The following is a 20711-nucleotide window of genomic DNA, read 5'->3' on the forward strand; positions in this document are numbered from 1 at the left end:
GAGAATGGGCCGACTGATTCAAGCTGATAGAAGAGCAACTTTGACTGAAATAACCACTCGTTACAACCGAGGTATGCAGCAAAGCATTTGTGAAGCCACAACATGCACAACCTTGAGGCGGATGGGCTACAACAGCAGAAGACCCCACCGGGTACCACTCATCTCCACTACAAATAGAAAAAAGAGGCTACAATTTGCACAAGCTCACCAAAATTGGACAGTTAAAGACTGGAAAAATGTTGCCTGGTCTGATGAGTCTCGATTTCTGTTGAGACATTCAGATGGTAGAGTCAGAATTTGGCGTAAACAGAATGAGAACATGGATCCATCATGCCTTGTTACCACTGTGCAGGCTGGTGGTGGTGGGGGATGTTTTCTTGGCACACTTTAGGCCCCTTAGTGCCAATTGGGCATCGTTTAAATGCCACGGCCTACCTGAGCATTGTTTCTGACCATGTCCATCCCTTTATGACCACCATGTACCCATCCTCTGATGGCTACTTCCAGCAGGATAATGCACCATGTCACAAAGCTCGAATCATTTCAAATTGGTTTCTTGAGCATGACAATGAGTTCACTGTACTAAAATGGCCCCGACAGTCACCATATCTCAACCCAATAGAGCATCTTTGGGATGTGGTGGAACGGGAGCTTCGTGCCCTGGATGTGCATCCCACAAATCTCCATCAACTGCAAGATGCTATCCTATCAATATGGGCCAACATTTCTAAAGAATGCTTTCAGCACCTTGTTGAATCAATGCCACGTAGAATTAAGGCAGTTCTGAAGGCGAAAGGGGGTCAAACACAGTATTAGTATGGTGTTCCTAATAATCCTTTAGGTGAGTGTATTTGCGCCCATCTGTTCGCCCATGGGCGTGCAATGCTGGTCTGAAAACGAGGTGTGTTGTTGAAACGAGGTGCAAGGTCCTTTATGTTAATAACATTGATTGGACAAATACATGCAAAAAACAATATTGTTAAAAACGCTATATAAATGAAGGCGACTTGATATGCCTATTTTAATACCTGTCAGCCTGTCTCATTACTTCAATGCATTTTTAGCTGCTTTCCCTCGGACTGTAAAAATATATAATATTTGATGAGGTAATCACTGAGGAGGTTTATGATTGGTTGTCTCTTGTTACACACTCAGGGTAGCATTTTAGCACCACATAGTTTCACACTAAATAACTGTGGCACTAAGGTAACCTAGGGTAAAATCTAGCTTTTATCTCATTAACCCAGGGTTACGTGTGAAAAGCCCTAGAGACCCATGTCATTTCTCAGGATTACTTTTTCAGTGGTTTCTTGCAATTTAATACCTAGACATGTCAGCTAGTAGAGGGACATTTTGTGCTTGATACGTGCCTGATATTCAAAAGCAAATTCATTTTTTCCGACAGTTGACCACGTGACAGAAAAATGTTAAGAGTTGTTTTTCCTGTGCATATGCTGTGGAGGTAGATGAGTGAATAATGAAAAAAAAAAAACAGTGGAGAAGAGAGAGACTAAGGCATTCCCTTCTAAACTATCTTCTTTAGACAGGCTTGAAAACAGAAGATGAGTATTATTCACACTCTGTTCTTTTCTGTAATTCGGTAAGTGAATATAATTTTATTTTCTCTCTGAACCCCTCTCAGTTAGACTCCATCTTAAATTCCTAAAAGCAGGGCTTGTTCTCTCTGCGGACGAAAACTTAAAGCCACACTTTAATTGCCTTATAATGCAACAGCAAAGCTTTTTTTTTTTTGGCTTCACATAGTCATTCTAATTTACATAGATATTTGAATTCTGTTGTCCCCCAAAGGCTTGTTAAATTGTCCTGAAAGATAAATGATCACAGCCTTTCAAAGAGGGAACTCCTTTTAATTTTAACAAATAATTTCTGGCCTTTAATGGTTCACATTTCAAAAAGAAGTGGATTAGAAATGGGCTGACAAAGCAATTGGCTCCTAGGCATATAATGAGGGGGCAAAGGTGGCACTAACTTTCCAGTTTTCCCTTAATTGCTTGTCTTTCATTATGTCCCCTTGACACTCGCTCTGCATCTAATTAAAATATCGGATGAATATTCAGCGTAGGGTAGGGATCCTTCATTGTTTGGGTGTGTAGAATTAGAACAAGAGTATAGGAGGGTGGAAAAGAGCTACGTCTGATCAAGTGTGTCTCTTTCCCACAGCGGGCGGCACTCAAGTCGGAGAGCAGACTTTGATTGACAGCTGACTGTGGATAAGCTCCGGACAGTTCACTCTGCAGTCCTGCACGCTGAAGGAGCTCTCAGGTGAACATTTTCACATCAGGTGAAAATGGGAGCGCAAGTGAGAAAATGTCTGTGAAATGATGGATGAATGTCAAAAAGTGAAGAGTGAGTCAAAGAATGAATGAATAAGAGAATGTATTAAGTAATTGTTTAGATTACACTACACTTTATTTCGATTTTCCACTTTAGACATTCTATTGACTATAAGTAACTTTGCAACTACATGTCAACTAACCCTCATTAATTTGCAACTCATTAGAGTATTAGTAGACTGTTATGTTTGGGTTAGGATTAGTAGAATTTAGTTGAAGTTCAGTATAGTAGAAGTTGGCATGTACTCGCAAAGTTGCTTATAGTCAGTAGAATGTCAAAATAAAGTGTTAGCAGATATTAAAGGGATAGTTCACCCAAAAATATAAATGATCCCATAATCCCATAATTATCCCCTCAAGCCATGTACTGTATATGACTTTCTTCTTTCAGCCAAACACAGTTATATTTAAAAAATCTTGGCTCTTCCTAGCTTTATAATAGGAGTGAATAGATCCTGAGTTTTTGAAGCTCCAACGCGAGTCTAGTTCCGGTGGAAGAGTGACCTTTGACTCGATGTATGACGTAATGACAAAAGCAGAAGCACGCAGAAGCACAGAGTATTGAGCAAAACATTTGTTTGAACCGTGAGAGGCGTCTACTCTCACCTTACGCCCACGTCGGGTCAGAGGTCACTCTTCCGCTGGAACTCGACTCGCATACGGCCGTTACCGGAAGCCAGTGATTATAGTTATATAAAGTTATAAATAGGGATATTTTTCTAACAAAAACGCACCGCTTCGCTTCAGAGGGCCTTTATTTACCCGTTGGAGCCGTATGGATTACTTTTATGATGCATAGATGCATTAGATCCCATTATAAAACTGGGAAGAGCCAGGATATTTTCTAATATAACTCAGATTATATTTGGCTGACAGAAGAAAGTCATATAAACCTAGGATGGCTTGAGGGTGAGTAAATTATGGGATAATTTTCATTTTTGGATGAACTAACCCTTTAAGTAGACCGTCTACTAATGACTACTAGTTGACATGTAGTTGCAAAGTTGTTTATAGTTTATAGAAAAGTGGACTATTAAAAAAAAGTGGTACCATTGTTTATTCATTAATTAAATAATAAATGAATTAATATTTGATACATTAATAATTATAAAAAATGATTACAATAAATGATTGAATTCAGTCATTTATTAATCTGTTATTGGATAATGAATTCAGTGAATGTTAATGGAGTAACAAGTGAGAAAATGGCTGAAATGAATGAATATGAGAATGCATGAATGAATTAATATGATCGACTGAGTGATTCAATGAGTTATTTAGTCACTGAATGATTAAATGAAAAGGGTAAGTAAGTCAGTGAGTTAATAAATGAGTGAGAGGGCGTGTAACTTGAGGAGCAAGTGAGAAAACAACTGACTGGATGGATTAATGACGTTAGAAATGATTTAGCAGTTTATCGAGTGAGTCAGCGAATGAGCAAGAGAATTCATGAATTAATTAATATGCAAATGAATGAGGGAGCCAGTAAATAAGCATGTAAATGTGGGAGTGATGAATGAGTGAATGGATGGATGGATGAAAGCCTGACTGAAGAAATTAGCGAGTGAGTGAGTGAGTGAGTGAGTGAGTGAGTGAGTGAGTGAGTGAGTGAGGGAGGGAGGATTTTTGCACAGTTTCACAAGCGAATTTATGCAAATTCTGCATGTTGAATAATGATGAGCAAGAACAATGAAAAGACTGTTGTACAAAGCTATCTTAATGTTCTTTATTCTTCACTCTCTTTTAATCCTAATGGAAGTACATTCAGTATTCCCTTGACAGCCATCATGGAAACTTTGAAGTGAGAACAACGCTCACCTCAGGTTGAATGCATGAAGCCAGGAACTTCCTGAGAGCAAACACTCTCAAAACGTTTGAGAGCCAGCAAGGTGAAGAGGACGACAGAATGACACAAGCCCTGTAAACAGTCCCAGGGACCCTGTTCCTTTTCTAAATGAGCACTTGCCACTCCTGCTTGTTGTCTTGTTTGTTTAGAGAGCAAAAAGACAATAAGCAAAAGAAAGAAAGACTCTCTCCCTCTCTCAGTACTTCAATTCCTCAAAGCCAAAATCCATACAGTACCTTGACACACAGGTGTGTGACTGTGTAACCGAGAGCCAGATTAAGCTTTAGTCTTAACTGTGAAGGGTCGCAATTGCGGGGAACAGTGTTGGATTTAGTGACATTTGGCTCGCCTGTAAATTCAGTTGAAGAATTAGCAGCTTTTTCCCCTTTTTTTTCACCGAGCCAGAGGAACGGCTGTAAGCATGAGGTTTTCTTTAGAGCTGAATGGTCAATGCGAAGTCAAAAGCAGCCTTGGTTACGTGCTAGAAATGAGGCAGAACACACAAACTGTGTCAACTATTATATGTCCTTTCAAGTGGCTAGTTTAGTGAAAGAACTCAAGGACTTTCAGCACTAAAGCAGTTTCTTATCCATTTTTGTTTGCTTGTTTGTTTATTTCTTTCTTTATTCACTGTGTCTGTGTGTGGGCAATGAAAGCCGTTGGATTTTTTTAGCAAGTAAAGTTTACAAACAAACAAACAAATCCTAATTAGCATAGTCTCTCACAACTTTCCTCAGCATGTACACACTCACACACTTGCGACATAATTATGGTTTTAGGTGGCCTGAATGTCAAAAAACACAGGATTTGTCGGCTGACTCATGAGAGTTTTGATGATGAGTTAATCAGAACAGACAGGGTACGTCCTCCAAATGTCTAGACCTCATTTTTAAGATAAAGATGCTGAGTCTGAGAATAAATGTCTGTTTCTGTACTCAGACCTCTCACTTGTCTTGAGCATGTGTGTGCGGAAGTGTTATGTCAAAGCAAAAATTGTAAATATTTTGTAATTAAAAATAATTTTAAAAATTGTAAAAAATATACTTCCTTATTTTTATCTTTTCTTATTGTTTTTTATTTATTTATTATAATTGAACAGAACAGGAGCCCTCAGTAAGTTATTTTTATTTATTTATTTTTCATATGAGGGTCCGCTTATGGAGGGTCGGCGACCCATGCACCCGTCAACATTTGCTGTGCTAGATACACCTTTCGTTCACTCTCTCATCCTCACACAAAGCCTTCAACCATTATTACAACAATTAATACCTGCCATAAATCACAGAAAGAGAGAAAGTCAAAGAGGGAGATGAAACTTGTCATCTTCTGCACCATCTGTCTGTTTCACGTTGATCGATGGATTCCACTCCAGACGTTATTGTTTTTTCTACTCCTCTTTACAAAAGGATTCATTTCATTTTTCTTCCCTCATTAATCACCCCATTCAGATGATATTGACAGGCACCATTTAACTGACATCGTTTATAATAGAGCATCACTGAGATACAAGTTAGGACATCCCAAAAAGGGAAGGAAGTATTTATAGACCACATGCCTTACAACTGAAGTGTCTCTTCGTTTTTTCGTGGACTTTAATTTATTTCCCAACAGTTCCACTATTATAAAATCAAACGAACACTGTAATCATTTACTACTATATGTATATTTCAAAGTATTATGGTAATGCTTTCTGCACCACCGCAGTTTTCCCATTTTTTATATATAATATACATTTTCCCTCTTGGCCTCTAACAGTGGTTTCATAAATGATTAAACCTGCAGTGTAAGACCGATCACATTTTAATTCCTGCAGTGTAAAACCAATCACATTTTAATTTCTTCCTGTAATATTAAGTCATGGTCATAGATGCCTAGGAATATCCTTAAAAATTAAATTAACATCACATTTATCAGGACATTTTCTTAGGCATCTTTTCTCAGGGTTTCTGAAAGTTCCCATTTTGAGGCACAACTACAGGTTGTATCCTTAATGAAATGCAAGGTCTCCTTGTCCTATTGCCGTTTTGTCATGCCAAGGGAGTATGCAGGGGGCGCATTGAATGCCCTACGACAAGGGCTTTTTGCTAATGAGGATTCATACTCTGTTCTTTTGCTGGCCATATCAGAGGCTTTAGTAACTCGCTTTGTTGTAGGAAAATCACAGGGGGTTGTCCACAAGGACAGCATGAATGATGCTAAGTGAAGACAACCTCACCTACAGCACATGCTAATGGCTGGGCTAGAGGATGTAGTTTGATGGTGGTCTCTCTCTCTCTCTCTCAGAGACTCAGAAAACAATACATGTTTCACATTGTCCACAGCCCAAGATTTGCACTGTTGGCACCAGTGAAACTGACGTTTGGCATTGGCACAAGTGACCAAAGGTTTGGCTATAGTTGCCCGACTATTTAATTCTGCATTGAGTTGGGCAGCTGTGGTTTTATTATTTTTGGATACAATACGGGTTAGTGCCTGGACATCCCTTTCAGACAGCTTCCTCTTTCGTCGACAGTTACTCCTGTTGGATGTGGTTTGTCATACATGGTGGTATGCCGAAATGAACTAAATTGATTTGACTAGTCTAACGAAATTAGACGCCACCAACAATTTTTCCTCTTTTGAACTCTGATATGTCTTCCATTATTTTGTGTGGATTGCAATATGTTATGTGCAACGGTGCTATTGCTCAGCTTATTCAACCTTCACACTCTGTTCATACTGATGGGATGTAAAATCAGTGAAGATTGGCCACCAGGCCGTGCAAATACATATGCATGAAAACTCCAACACTATATTGGCTAGTGTTTCAGTGTCATTGTCCATCTCCTGTCAGCCAGCCAGCCAGCCAAATGGGGACATTACATAGAAGTATTGGTTTTTATACTGTACAAACTGTATATTTTATCCTCTTATACTAACCCTACCCCCAAACCTACTCATCACAGAAAACTTTCTACATTTTTAAAAAACCTTAAATTACTTTATTTTTATACCCGATTTAGAAATGAGGACGTTCCTGAAGGAATGTTTTTGGAGAATTTGTCAGGTTTTGGTCACTTATGGGAACAAATTTGTCCACAAAATATAGTTAAGTAGGTACACACACACACACACACATTCTTGTACATCTATCTTTATGAGGACATTCATTGACACAATGCAATCTCTGGCCGCTTACCCTAACCTTACCCATCACAACAAAGTGCCTAACCCAAACCCTGACCCTAAACCTACCCTTAACCTAATTATAACCTTATCCCTAAAACCAAGTCTTGACCTTCAAACAGGCCTTTAAAGGGGTCTCAGAAAGTGAGGACCAGCCAAAATGTCCTCACTTTACTCTCTTTGTCCTCACTCCTATGGTCTAAAACTCAAACTGGTCCTCACAAAGATAGTTGTACAAGTACACCACACACACACACACACACACACAAAGAAACAAACACAGCTGCACAATAATTCATGGGTTGTGCTTCCTTACATTCAAATTCAACGGTTGTAATAGATAGAGGTCTATCGTCTCCCTCAGCTCACTTCTTTTGCTGTATCTCAAGAATGTCTTTGATCAATGTTTGATAAAGCAGAATAGGCTGCCCACAATATGCTGCAAGGTAGTGCTTCTGAAAGCAATCAGCCCCAAGACTTGTATTCAAAGGCCAGCTCTGCCCGGATCATCATCATCCCCCCACATGCCTCTGTATGTTTGTTCTAGTGAACACTTTTAGATGATTTAATGGGTCAATCAGGACGGCAGAAGGCATTCAGAGGTTTCTTGCATCCCTCAAGGCCACTGATCCTTCAGTCTGTGTGGCGTTAGCATTAACCCAGGCAACTTAAACCTTGCTGTAGAGGCCAGTGTAGTGCTCGGGGTGATGGCGTCTCGCTGATTACCCTTGAATATCCAAGCAACTCAAGTGTCATTGAATCAGCTTTGTATAAAAGTGAACAAGGGATAGAGGAACGCATCGCTTCATCAGTGAACCGTGGGGTCACTGGGAGGAAGTGAAGAAACTGAAGTGGTCAGTAATTGGACTAGAAAAACATAGTTATTTATCTTTGATAGTGTGTTATAATTGTGAAAAACTAAAAACAGATTACTGTTCATCTGAATGTTGCTATAGCAAACAAGCAGCAATTATCATAAGTGTTGGTTCAGTGGAAGTCTAGAAGGAAAGGAAGACTGATGCAGCAGGTCGGGAAGGGTGTATAGTAGAAAGACTAACTCAGATATGATTATAGGATGAAGAGGTGCTAATGAAACCCTTAGAGGAACAGTCAATCATGCAGTGCAAAAGATGCTTTCAAGCGGTATTGTGTTTGTTAGTGTGTTCGGATAAAAAAACAGGTGTTATATAAACAGGCAGGTTCATACATTGAGAAAAATCATGAAAAAGCTCAAAGGCGAAAAAAAAACACCATTCCCACATAAGAAGCAAAAGGTGTTGCTCTGTTTGATGGAAAAAGAAGAGAAAAGGAAAGGGAGGTGAAAGATACTCAGAGGGAGAAAAAGAGTGAAAGGGGGTGAAATTATTGCCGATGGTGCTCAGTCAAGGTCATAGAACACCTCAACGTGCTCTTCACCAACTGCTCCTGAAATGTGGTAGAAAGAGAGAGCTAGAAGTTAAAGAAAGATAGAAATCAATAGACTGTCTCCTTGGTTGCCAATATAACCCTTCCACTCCCCAAGGCCTGCAAAAAATAAAAAGAAAGAACAAATATTACAAATGGATGGAAACTAATAAAATGCAAAACCGAGAGGAAGACAGCAATAGTGAAGATATCCGGCATTTAATTGTTTAAATTCTATACTGAATGCAAAGAGATCTCATTCTTGCATTACTGAAGTCCAGATATGGTTTAATTTCCAAAATGAAAAATAGGCTTTATACTTGTGCATACATGCACAACATCAGTTTTTTTTATTTTATTTCATTATTGGAGACTTGGAACTATTATGATCTGTATATGCAATATCTTTTGGATTTACAAAAAAAAAAAAAAAGTGCCTTATAATGAACTATTATACAATCATTGTAGCCATTGGAATGGAAAGAATAGTTTTTAGAATACATTTCTTTCTTTAGAACTGAAACAAAAAAGCTTCATCTTTGCATTGTAGCAAGAATGACAAATAGTTGCAATTTCTGCACCTCACCCTAAAATAGCTGATCATGAATGGTAGATTGCTAATATCAGAGATCCAGCCTGACCTCATGCATAAATTTACAGAAGGCTTATTTTACTTTTATTAATACATTTGGAGATTTTGGAGAGGGCAGATGTGCCGCTCAAAGGCATGCCAATGGCCATTGTAACTTAACCACAAAAGAAATAGGAAAATGCAGAGTTTCAAATGGAATGCAAAAAAGGACAAAGGCCTATTACATGCGTTTTGCAATAGGCACAAGCAGACGTGAGATGTTGACCCTGGAAAGGCATATGAGAGGAAACTTTTATCAATCGCACCAGTTCTGGTAAACAATAGCAGGTGCATTTTAAAAAGTTTGTGTGTGTTTGTCACCTTTATCAGATCCTGTCTACATATTCACCCATCCAGGAAATACATCTAATGAAAGAGATTGGTATCCCTATCACACATTAAGACTTTCTGAAAGCTTCGTCTCACAAAGGTGTCAGAGACTTACGCTAATCCAACCGAGTAAAGCCCCGTTTCACGGTTCTGAGAGATTTCTCGTTCTCTCAAATACTTAAGTTTGTATGTGTTTGTCTTTGTTTGCAAGTATATGTGTGTATTCTCCTCATAATTAGCTCTTTATGAAACAGTATCGATTAGTAATTGATTTCAGCCTGTTAAATGCACATTAGCAGTCTGACTAGCATCCGATTCAAAGAAAAAAAAAGCTTACCACAAACCTAGACCTTTGTCACAGGATCTTGTTTCAGAATATCTGATGCGGAAGAAAAAGATGCTGCATGCTAATATTTGAATTTAGATTTCTGTGACTTTCTCAGGGTGATCACAGAAAGCAGAGGCCTTTTCATCTTTTACATTTTGTAATTGCCGGAATATTGAAGGGACATAAATTTGTCGCCAACGGCTTTTGTGACTCCTGTAACAGTCCTCCCATATGAGCTATGTTATTATCTGAATGACCTTCTCCAGAGATGTGAAGAACAGGGTGAAACAGACATATATGAATAGATTTCAAATCATTAGTCTGGGTTATCTTACAAGAGCAGATTTTATAATGTACCGCAAGCTGCAGATTAATCACTGTATCATAGGAAAGAATTTTTCTGTAGCCTAATATATATGTATATAAAAATAAGACAAAGAATTTGTTGTTGCCGTAAGGATGTTTAGTAATTTTCTTTCAAAGGGCTGCCCTAAGTATTCCACCCTGGTAACAGCAAGATAAAATGAAAGGAAAAGGCCAAGGGCGACAGTTAGCCGAGCCGTTTGAGTTAAGCTGTTTGTTTTGATTTTCTTTTTTTTTTTTCAAGTGCTGTGCATAACGTGGCACACTTGAAAAATGAATCCAGAAACGTCTTCCATTCTGTAGAAACAAGTTTTCATTTTTTTATGTCACGATTTTACCCTTTCCCAGGACAAATTGAGACTGGAATTTATTTTCTGTTCCATTAAAGTGCTGCGCTGAACGAAACTAGGCAAATGGCTTTCTAGGCCTGCTGGTTACTTTCTTAATACACTATTCGGCCCTGCGGACAAAAATTATACTGTAGTCTCAGCTATGAAATGCAGTGCTGAGTTAAACAGAACAATAAATTAGGAGACATAAGTCTTCTCTGTGGGATCACAATTAGGGTCTGTTTCACAAGCACTTGCCGAGAAAAAATCTGGATATGCACGTGTTTAGTGCCTGCACATTGTGTTATTCCTGTAATTCTGTTTATTTATTTGTGCCAGACCCCACACGCACATGAATACTCTCGCTCGCCTGATTTTACATTTTGTTTCTATTACCAAACAAAACGAGCGGGACCGTAATATTATATCTGTAATTCTACAGATTCCTTCATTTTGTGATGCTGTCAGAGTCACTCAATCTAATCTTAGTCTCACAATGCCTTCCTCTGTTCTTCATTTGTCTCTGTTGATCTCGGTCGACAGCACCAGGACTGATTAACTACTCAGCATTCATTTCGTATGCTTATTTCACACATACTCACCGCTCAGAATTTGCTTTGGAGAATATTTAACCCTCCTGTCAGGAAGTAAAAGGGTTTTTAAACTTTTCTTAGTGGGAGGAAATTTTAGTCTCCTCCGGCAGATTCACCTACCCACAATTCCCATCATGTAAAAACATTTCTGCTTCTCATTTTCCAATTCAAATGTGAAATGAATCGACCAGTTCTGAGAGAACATTCATGTAGGTCAGTGCCTCAGAGTTTAAAACACTCTGAGGCAGAATCATATTTTGTACTCCTTTTATGTTTTGTTTAGTTTTTGTATTCATTCTATTATAAAAGAAAATGTGGATGTTTATTTGTTGTTTTGGTTGATCATAAGGGAATCTCTGAATGCTTTGGTAACATTTTCCCAATGAAAGCCTTTCCAAATGAACCTAAAATCTAATCTAGTTCTGATCATTACCAGATTAAATGCTGGAGGGTATTTGGGCATTGTCCTTGTTTCCTTGTAGTCGTTCAATTTCATGCCAATTTATCCCAATGCACAGTTACTTGATTGGCTTCTGCTGAGGAGGTTAATTACCCATTGTTGGAATGCAGGATCTCACTTAGTTTGTGAGTGCACTCTCGTCCACTTCATTAATGGAAGATGAAGAGGTGTCTGAAAGGAAAAGAAAGTGTTTGAGGGAGAGCAATAGAGGAAAGACTAAGATTTGGATTCTCATCAGGTGAGCCACAATCAGCTTTGTCAACTTTGTAACAACAAAGAGTTTTATAGTTCAGTGTTCTTTTCAATAGACTGCGTGGTTTTGGCTCGTTTTTGCACTTCGCCGACACTCTGAACCTATAGTATTTGAACAACTAAAATATTAATCTAAAAGAAATATCAAAGAATCTTCTGACCTTTATGTGATATATAAAGTTCAATGTTTTTGAAGCAAGTCTCTCATTCTCACCAAAGCTGCATTTATTTCACAGCGATACTGTGAAATATCATTACAATTTAAAATAACTGTTTTCTATTTTAATGTAGGCCTATATTAAAATGTAATATATTCAAGTGATGGGGGGGGGGGGTTATATTATATGGATTTAATTATCAGTGTTGAAAACAGTTTGCTTAATAATGTTGATGATTAAAACATTTTAAATATCTTAACTAGCTGCTATTTTTGATCAATTTCCTTGCTGAATAGAAGGATTCATTTCTTTCAATAAATAAATTAATAACTTAATGACCCTAAAGTGCGTGTGTGGTCTCCAAATACTTTTTGGTGTCACTGTGTAGTGAGACAGACTACAGAAATGCTACAGTTCATAAACAGACTTCTAGTTTTAGACCCTTTCAGAGCCGCTTAATACTGATATGGTCTTTTAGCCCTCTGCAGCCCATGGTGTTCATTCTTTGCGCCCACCAGCATGTCTCCCAGGAGATGCTCTATTCTTTTATAATGGGGCCTGGAGTGTCATATTAAGATTCAGAGCTCACTGTAAATTTGTTTTTAAAAAGTCTTGTGGCTTTTATGCACTTTCTTTGAACCTGTATATGATTGCATTTAAATGCTCTCGTGCTTATGTGTGTGGTACACAGGAAAGTGACTATCCAGTGATTTTTTTTTATTGTAGGCTGTTTTACTTTTACTTTTTTCTGTCATTTGCTTTATCTCAAGTCTCCAGAGAAGAGTTGAACTACCGGGGTCTCTGCATGCGTCTAAGGAACTCTCTATTTAGATGCAGGGAAACATGTCTGTATATCAGAAAACTGCCCTCCCCTGCAGTGAATAAACCTATTTCTTAGCCGGGACAGGTCGTGTCATCTTTTCCCTGTGCATTTCACATTTTCTGTCTATAGAGGACAATTTCAGCTGTTTAGAGAGGACTTGATTTAGGGATTTGTACTTTTGTTGTTCTTCTCTTCTGTTAGTCTTTACTGATAAAGATGTATGTTTAAATGATCGTTGTGTTGATCACTTAGTCATGACGAACGACAGCCATTGGAGGAGTGTTCTCAAACCAGAGTATTAGTGGTGAGATTCATCACTTTGCCCATTTTCAGCTGCTTTTTCCTTATTAAAGCATACATGGTTAGTTGTGGGGCACAGAGCACTGTGGGTACTTGTTATTCCCACACACGTAACATGCCATCAGTCTACACCTACTACAATGCACAGCCTAACTGATGGGGTGAAAACTGCAATTACCCACATCGTTATTAGACATCGTTCGGTTCTAGGGCTACGTGACTGGCTTTATGAAGTGATAATTACCCACTTGTCCATCAGTAATAATATAATAATGTCATAATAATGACATTACATCACATTACCTTTGACAGGTGTCTTGAGTTATTAATACAGCTAATTGAATGACGAGTAACCTCCGATCTGGTGAATTATGATGACTCCCTGTAGGCCAGTACAGCGAAGTGCGGTAGTTTCGCAGAGATTCGGATTGTAGTGTATCATTTGAACTTGTGAACTCAATTACCCTCTATTACCACAGAGATAGGGTGCCAATGGTTGCCTGAAATGGATGGATCTTTCCGTAACTGATCATTTGTGCGTCTTCCAATGTTACAATGGCGATATTCTGACTGACAACTGAAAATAAATTCAGCAAGTCAAGTCAACAGTGCTGTCAGTCACCATTTAGACAATGTGCTGTAAATATTCAGCACAACCAAAACCAATTTTGTGCGACTTTGATTCCTATTATTATTTTATCTGAGCAACTCTCTGTGATAGTCAGTGTATTTTTAGTCTTTTATGTCTATTATCTATGAGTTCAAATGGTCTAGTATTCATTGGTATTGTGTGTCTCTCATTGTGTTTTACAGATACAGTTTCCATGAATAAGATCCTGAGCCAGAAACTAGGAACAGGAAATGCTATGGATATCCTCAGCGCAGTGGATTTTTCCTTCACATAGCATTTTGAGTGGATCACTTCTTCATTTTTGAACTTCTAAACTCGTCTTCCCATACGTGGCCGTCAGTGGCCATGAGTGGAAGGAGCTCTGATTGATACAGGGGACAGGAAACGGCATCAGAGGATGGGGGCACCTGGCGGGCCAGTTGTGGGTGGGTTTAGCTCTACAACATCCTCCCTAGACCTCGTTGGCTGGATGGCCTGGCCTGGTAACACCACTGTGAGCCTGAACCAGAGCTTCTTCGGAACCGATTACAGCGTCAATCTCCCCTCCTCATCTTCATCTTCTCCTCATGGGGTCGAAAGGAAAGTGATGAAGGAAAAGAACTGGCCAGCCCTGCTAATTCTTGTGATTATCTTTCTGACAATAGGAGGGAATATTTTGGTTATTTTGGCCGTGTCGTTGGAGAAGAAGCTGCAAAATGCAACAAACTTCTTCCTGCGGTCCCTTGCAGTGGCGGACATGCTGGTCGGCATCTTGGTCATGCCCATCTCGCTCATTAACATCCTGTATGGTGAGTTGACACATGGATTTTCAAACTATTTAATGCCATGGACCCTAAAATATAAAGATTTCCTTCCTGAAATAAAAAGATAGCTATATATTTCCGTATAAAGACCCGTGTATATTATGAAAAATTATGAATATTATGAACATATGTAAAACTTGTTTTACATATGTTTTATTTATAATATCATTAATATCTAATATTTATAATATGATACTCTTAATATAAATTATGTATTTTTAATATTTTTACCAATTTATTTGCATTTGAGCATATTACTCTTGCTGTAGCACCTTGGGGACCCCAATTTGAAAACCTCTGATTAAGCATAAAGCTCACATTTGTATTCCACAACGTCATCAGGATTTGCAGTTTGGAGTGGTGTATTGTGGGTAAAGAGTTAAAGGGTTAGTTCACCCTTTCTGTCATTAATTACTCACCCTCATGTCGTTCCAAAACCGTAAGACATTCGTTTAGCTTCGGAACATCTTCTTCTTCTGATCTTTTTAATGAAATCTGAGAGCTTTCTGTCCCTCCATTGACAGTCTAAGCAACTACCACTTTCAAGCCCCAGAAAGGTAGTAAAGACATCATAAAATTTATGTGACACAATGGTTTGACCTCAATTTTATGAAGCGACGTGAGTGATTTGTTTCATCAAAAAAAAAAAAAAAACACTTTATTTACAAAATATTAATCTCCAGCGCGTGTTCACGAGAGGACCACGATGCCAGTGTGCTATGTTGACACGAGAGCAGACTTTTTGCGTGAATGCGCATAATATTTTCTAAATAATTGTGGGTACAGATTACTAAAATATTCCAAGCTGGTCTATAAGCCAATGTGCACTGACTTTTAAGGTGTATAAAAATGCAAATGGGAACTTTAAAATAATGCATCCCATTAGAAAGTCCCCATCACCTACAAAATATAGCCTCACGAGAAGCCACACTTCCCGTAATATAACTTTAGTGGCATTTCCCATTAAAACCCAGGGGCTTTTTTCACTGGTGTGAGGCAGTCCTTCTCCTCCAAATAACACGGCTCATTATACAAATGGCACGATAGAATATTCTCTGGTTAAATAACACATTTAATTGGTCTCTTTCCACCAAAACTCATGAGATGATAACTTCTATTTTGAAAAAAAAAAAAAGTTTAGGTTTATTTAGTTGAGAGATTGTACATGAGTTTAATTATGTATAGTACAGAGCACTGACAAATCTATAAATAAAAAGGGCCAGAGGTGGCAAGATTTAATAGCTTTATAGCACTGTATAGCGTGAAATCTACTTTCACAGAGCAAGCGAAAGAGAGAGACAGGCCATGGGGGGGGGGGCATATTGAGAGAGACAGAATCTTCTTTGGCATTGCTTTGCTCAGAAGCCCACAGAAGTATTGCCTGTGGCAGAATTCAGATCGTTTTCCAGTCCGGCCGCCTCGGAGTAACTGAGCTGTCTGCTTCAGAGTATTTCTGGCTCTTGCTATTCATACATGGGGCCACACTGTCCATCTCTCCTCAGCCATGGGGAGCTCTTTCAGAATGCGTTGCCTCGCCAATCTCTGGACATGAGTGGGTTAGCCGAAATCTCTCAGACTTTCATATTGATTGCAGACGATGTACTAGCTTTAAATGATCTTAGTTGCTTGTCAGTTGTAGATAGTGCACATGATGAGCTTGCATTTGTCAGTTTGAGAGGAGAGGACGTTATTGATCACAAAGAGATATTGATCAGTACAGCATCCTGCAGACCCTCAGAGCAAACAGAGCATTGGAAAAGAGGCAATTTAGTTGCGGGAGAGAGCAAACTGGCATGGATGCATGCACATAGACACTCTGGCACTGTCTTTTTAGTATCACTGATATAGTTTTTGTTCATATTCATATTGTTCATGTTCTGTTTTCATTTTAATTTTAGTTAAAGTTCAGTTCTAATCATTTTTATTAGATTTGTTTATATATATGTAGTAATAGATATTATAGAAATCGAATAGAAAATAATAGATATTACAATAAATTGAAACAACGCAAATATTACAAAATGTGACATGAAAAGTGTAAAAGTCACTGGTTTTTATAAAGTATCAATGCCCGATGGTGATACCCACAGCGTCTCTTGTGCCTTCTCTTCTGTAATGTTTGCATTGTTTTATTTTTGTAATATCGATTACTTTCCCATCCAGTTTTTTGAGGAGACACAGCCTCCCTTGCCTCCTATGAGGCATCTATATGCCTCCTTTAAAGTTTTAGTTTGAGTTATATTTTACGGAGCCCCAAACATGACATGCAGACAAATATATAGTGGCCACAAATTAAGAATTTATTTCCACAAATTAAGAATTTATTTCCACAAATTAAGAATTTCTTCCCTCTTCTTAGTTCAAGGTGCTGTGTGTAATTTTTTTGACCATACTAAATCATAAAAATGGCATAATATAATTGCAGAGATTTAGAAAACATTCTAAGTTCAAATAATTGTTTCTCCAAAAAACAATTGAAATGTGCGTTTCGTGTCAGAGAGTCTGTTTATGTTTTGGTCTGTGTAATCCCGCCCATTGCCAGTTTACCCAATAGTATTTCAACACCCCAGGTTTCCAGTTGCAGTTGCAGCCATGGAAGCCACCAAAAGAACTAGGTCACAGATCACAATTTTTACCCGACCTAAAAAGCATCGGCAATAAAACATTTCAAACTTATACATTGTGAATGATGTATATTTATATAGCTAATTTCCTATGTACTTCTGTACACCCAAAGCACTTTACAATCAATGTCAGGTTTCTCTCCTCAACCACTACCAAATTTTATTACATTAGCTGATCAACTTGCAGTATTAGGCTTGTTGATTTCCATTGTCAACTGCACTCATTCCTGTTGTGTGTCCTCAATCTGGCAACTCGTATGAGTGTGGAGTCTGAGGAGGCGGTGGTGCAAGCAACTCTCTCCAATATTTGGACTGTGGTACCCATTTCAACCACCTAGTGTCATTATAATTTCCTTTTATCAATGTAAAGCCGCTTTGGAACAATCTACATTGCGCTATATAAATGAAGATGACTATTACATACTGCACCTTTAAATCATGGCCACAATTTAAAGGAGCATTTCACCCGTGGGAACATTAATCTTTATTGAAAGTGGGTCATATTTGTAGTCGAAATGTAACATAAATTTCGAATTTGGTGCCTTCTTGACCGAGGAAAGACAGAAAGTAACTTTAGGGCGCATTTGTATGGAACTCCCACAATGCACCACATTGCACAGCTCCGCAAGCCACTCCCACTAATTTTCACAAAACAAACGTCCGTGTCCTCGTCTGATTCAGAGATTTCGTCCAGGAGAAATTGGCATCGTTGAAATTCTTTGCAGCAGACGGTTTCTATCTCTGTGTTCGTTGGCGCACAGTGAGAGCACAGGCACCACCAGTCCGCCCCAGCTCGAGCCAGTCCGGGCTCCTCGTCCGCGACAGGCAGGTCTTCTGCTTCAGTTGCAGAAGCCGCAGCAGCCGCCTCCTGTTCCTCCATCAGTCTCAGCTGCTCTTCGCTTTATTGCGGCTCGTAAAGATAGCCACAAACATCTGATTCGAGCATCAGACTTTCGAAATCTTCTTCTTCCATATCATATTGACCTTCCGCCATTGTCGTAAATTCACATCTGGCTCCACAGCGCCTGTTAGCTTAGCTTCCAAACAAGATGGTGGATATTGCTTTTAGTTTCTGCAAGTGAAGTCCCACCCACTGATCGGTAATAGGTCTGAAGCGTGAGTGGGTCCCACCCCCTGGAAAAATGAGGAACGAGTGTTTGTAGTCTCAACCCCTCTACAAAGATATGGGACTTCCTGATTAGAATGACGCAAAATGACGATTTTTACATCATTATAAGCAAGAACTGCAATACTGAAATCCGTATTTCTCCCATCTCAGGGGAAAATGAGGGAATAATGCACGACCATTCAAAAATATGATGATACAAGCTTAATGCAAATGGGTGAAATGTCCCTTTAAGAATTTAGAACGTTGTAGTAACTTGTTCCCTCGTTTGGATTTAACTAAAACAAGGGAACTAATTATTACTCCTTGGCCATGGTTTAGTAAAAAGGGGAACAAATTCTTAGTAAAAAGGGGGAACAGATTCTTAATTTGTGCATGATTTAACTAAAACAAGGGGATGAATTGGTAAATTGTGGCCAGGATTTACTACGAATGAATAAGGGACATGGTTTAATTTTAGTTAACGATAATAACCTTGCTCTGGCATGCACAAAACATAGGCCACATAAAAGAGTGTTAATAAAAACTCAAGCATGCATTCATATACAGGCAACCTCTCATATACTGTACTGACACAAAATTGCAGCAATCTTGTGTGCCATACACATGTTTCTTGGGTTTTGGTGTCTTACAACCAGAGGATAAGGAAAGATACACCCACCAACCCACACACAAACACATAAGCACAAAGATTGAACAGATAACGATGGAGTGGAGGGCTTCTGCTGCATGTCTGCTTGTTGTCATAAACAGTAAGCCTGTGATGGCCATTACCAGCAAGCTGTCAGAGCAAAATATTATGAACTGTTAGAATGTGTGAATGTGTATACTCAGACACCCACATACGAATGCTCTCAAGCTCATAAACTCAGACACGCCTATGCCAACACACAAACACACACAGTTTTCCACTGCAGTGATTGAGACAATGATGGATTTCACACTCCTCATTTCATTTACGGTGTCTAAAAGTGTGTGCGATTGTGTGTTTGTCTGTTTGGTGGGGGGAATGCACCACATTTGTGATTGAGCTTGATATGTGACTTTCATAAGATACAGCCATCTGACCTTGATTCAGTCTGTTTAATCTGTGAGTTGGGTGTTATGTTCCAGTGCATCATCTAAAAAACGGATGAAAAATATGGTGAGATGGGGTTTATGATGGAGTGTTGTAGCCTGCTCACATGTATTACCTTCTGATGGAAGCATAGAAACCTTATTGCTGAGGATCAACGAAAGACGGACAAGGAAAGAGCGAGACAGTGCAGTCGGAATGAAATCAAAGAGAAGCATTAGACTGATTACCTCTGGGAACATACAGTGCCAGGATATGTTTAAGATGAGCTATATACTGATACTCAGCCGCTCAGATGGTGTTGAACCGATAGACATCTCACAAACCAAGTATGCCTTACGTCTGAAGGGTGGTTCTGGGCCTTTTAAGGTCAAGTTTCTATTTATGTCACGCTGCACATCAACTCTAGCCACTTTTTTTTCCAAACAAAATTATTTAAATTATTGTATTTAAAAATATCATATGTTTAAATTTATTCTGTGAATTTAACCATTACATTGTTTTGTGTAATATGTACAATATATATATATATATATATATATATATATATATATATATATATATATATAATATATTGCACAACATTGCACAAGTATTCAAACTCTTACCTCAGTACTTACAGTAGTTAAAGCACCTTTACAGCCTCAAGTCTTTTTGGGTATGATGTGACAAGCTTTGCACATCCGTATTTGGCAATTTTCTGCCATTCTTCTCCTCAGATCCTTTCAAGCTCTGTTAGGTTGGATGGGGACCGTCGGTGGACAGATATTTTCAGGTTTCTTCAAAAGATGTTCGATTGGATTCAAGCCCAGGCTCTGGCAGGGCCACTCAAAGACATTCACAGAGTTGTCCATAAGCCACTCTTGCTTGTCATTGACCAGTTGGAAGGTGAACCTTCTGCCCAGTCAGAGGTTCTGAATGCTCCGCACTAGGTTTCATTAAGGCTAAGTTATATTTTCCTTCTACTCTGACAAGTCCTCCAGTCCCTGCCGCTGAAAAACTCCCCCACAGCATGATGCTGCCACCACCACACCTTTACTGTGGTTATTTTACTGTGGTTATAAGGTGCTTTAACTAAATACTGAGTTAAAAGTTTTTATACTTGTTCATGTGGAC

General features: G+C 38.8%; 1 protein-coding gene across 2 annotated transcripts in view; it reads left to right on the forward strand.

The window, feature by feature from the left end:
- The window catches only part of htr2cl1 (5-hydroxytryptamine (serotonin) receptor 2C, G protein-coupled-like 1), a 90787-nt gene that overhangs the window by 67065 nt on the left and 3011 nt on the right, over window positions 1–20711 (forward strand). Inside the window, exons 3-4 of one of the 2 annotated variants that reach the window (XM_079867926.1) lie at window positions 2182–2283; window positions 14150–14755. The gene's annotated coding sequence lies outside the window, so the exon portion shown is untranslated. The remainder of the gene's footprint in view (window positions 1–2181; window positions 2284–14149; window positions 14756–20711) is intronic. The other variant, XM_079867927.1, reaches the window with a different exon arrangement.

Source organism: Squalius cephalus, assembly GCF_949319135.1.
Source record: "Squalius cephalus genome assembly, chromosome: 3".
In the NCBI taxonomy this organism is placed as follows: Eukaryota; Metazoa; Chordata; class Actinopteri; order Cypriniformes; family Leuciscidae; genus Squalius; species Squalius cephalus.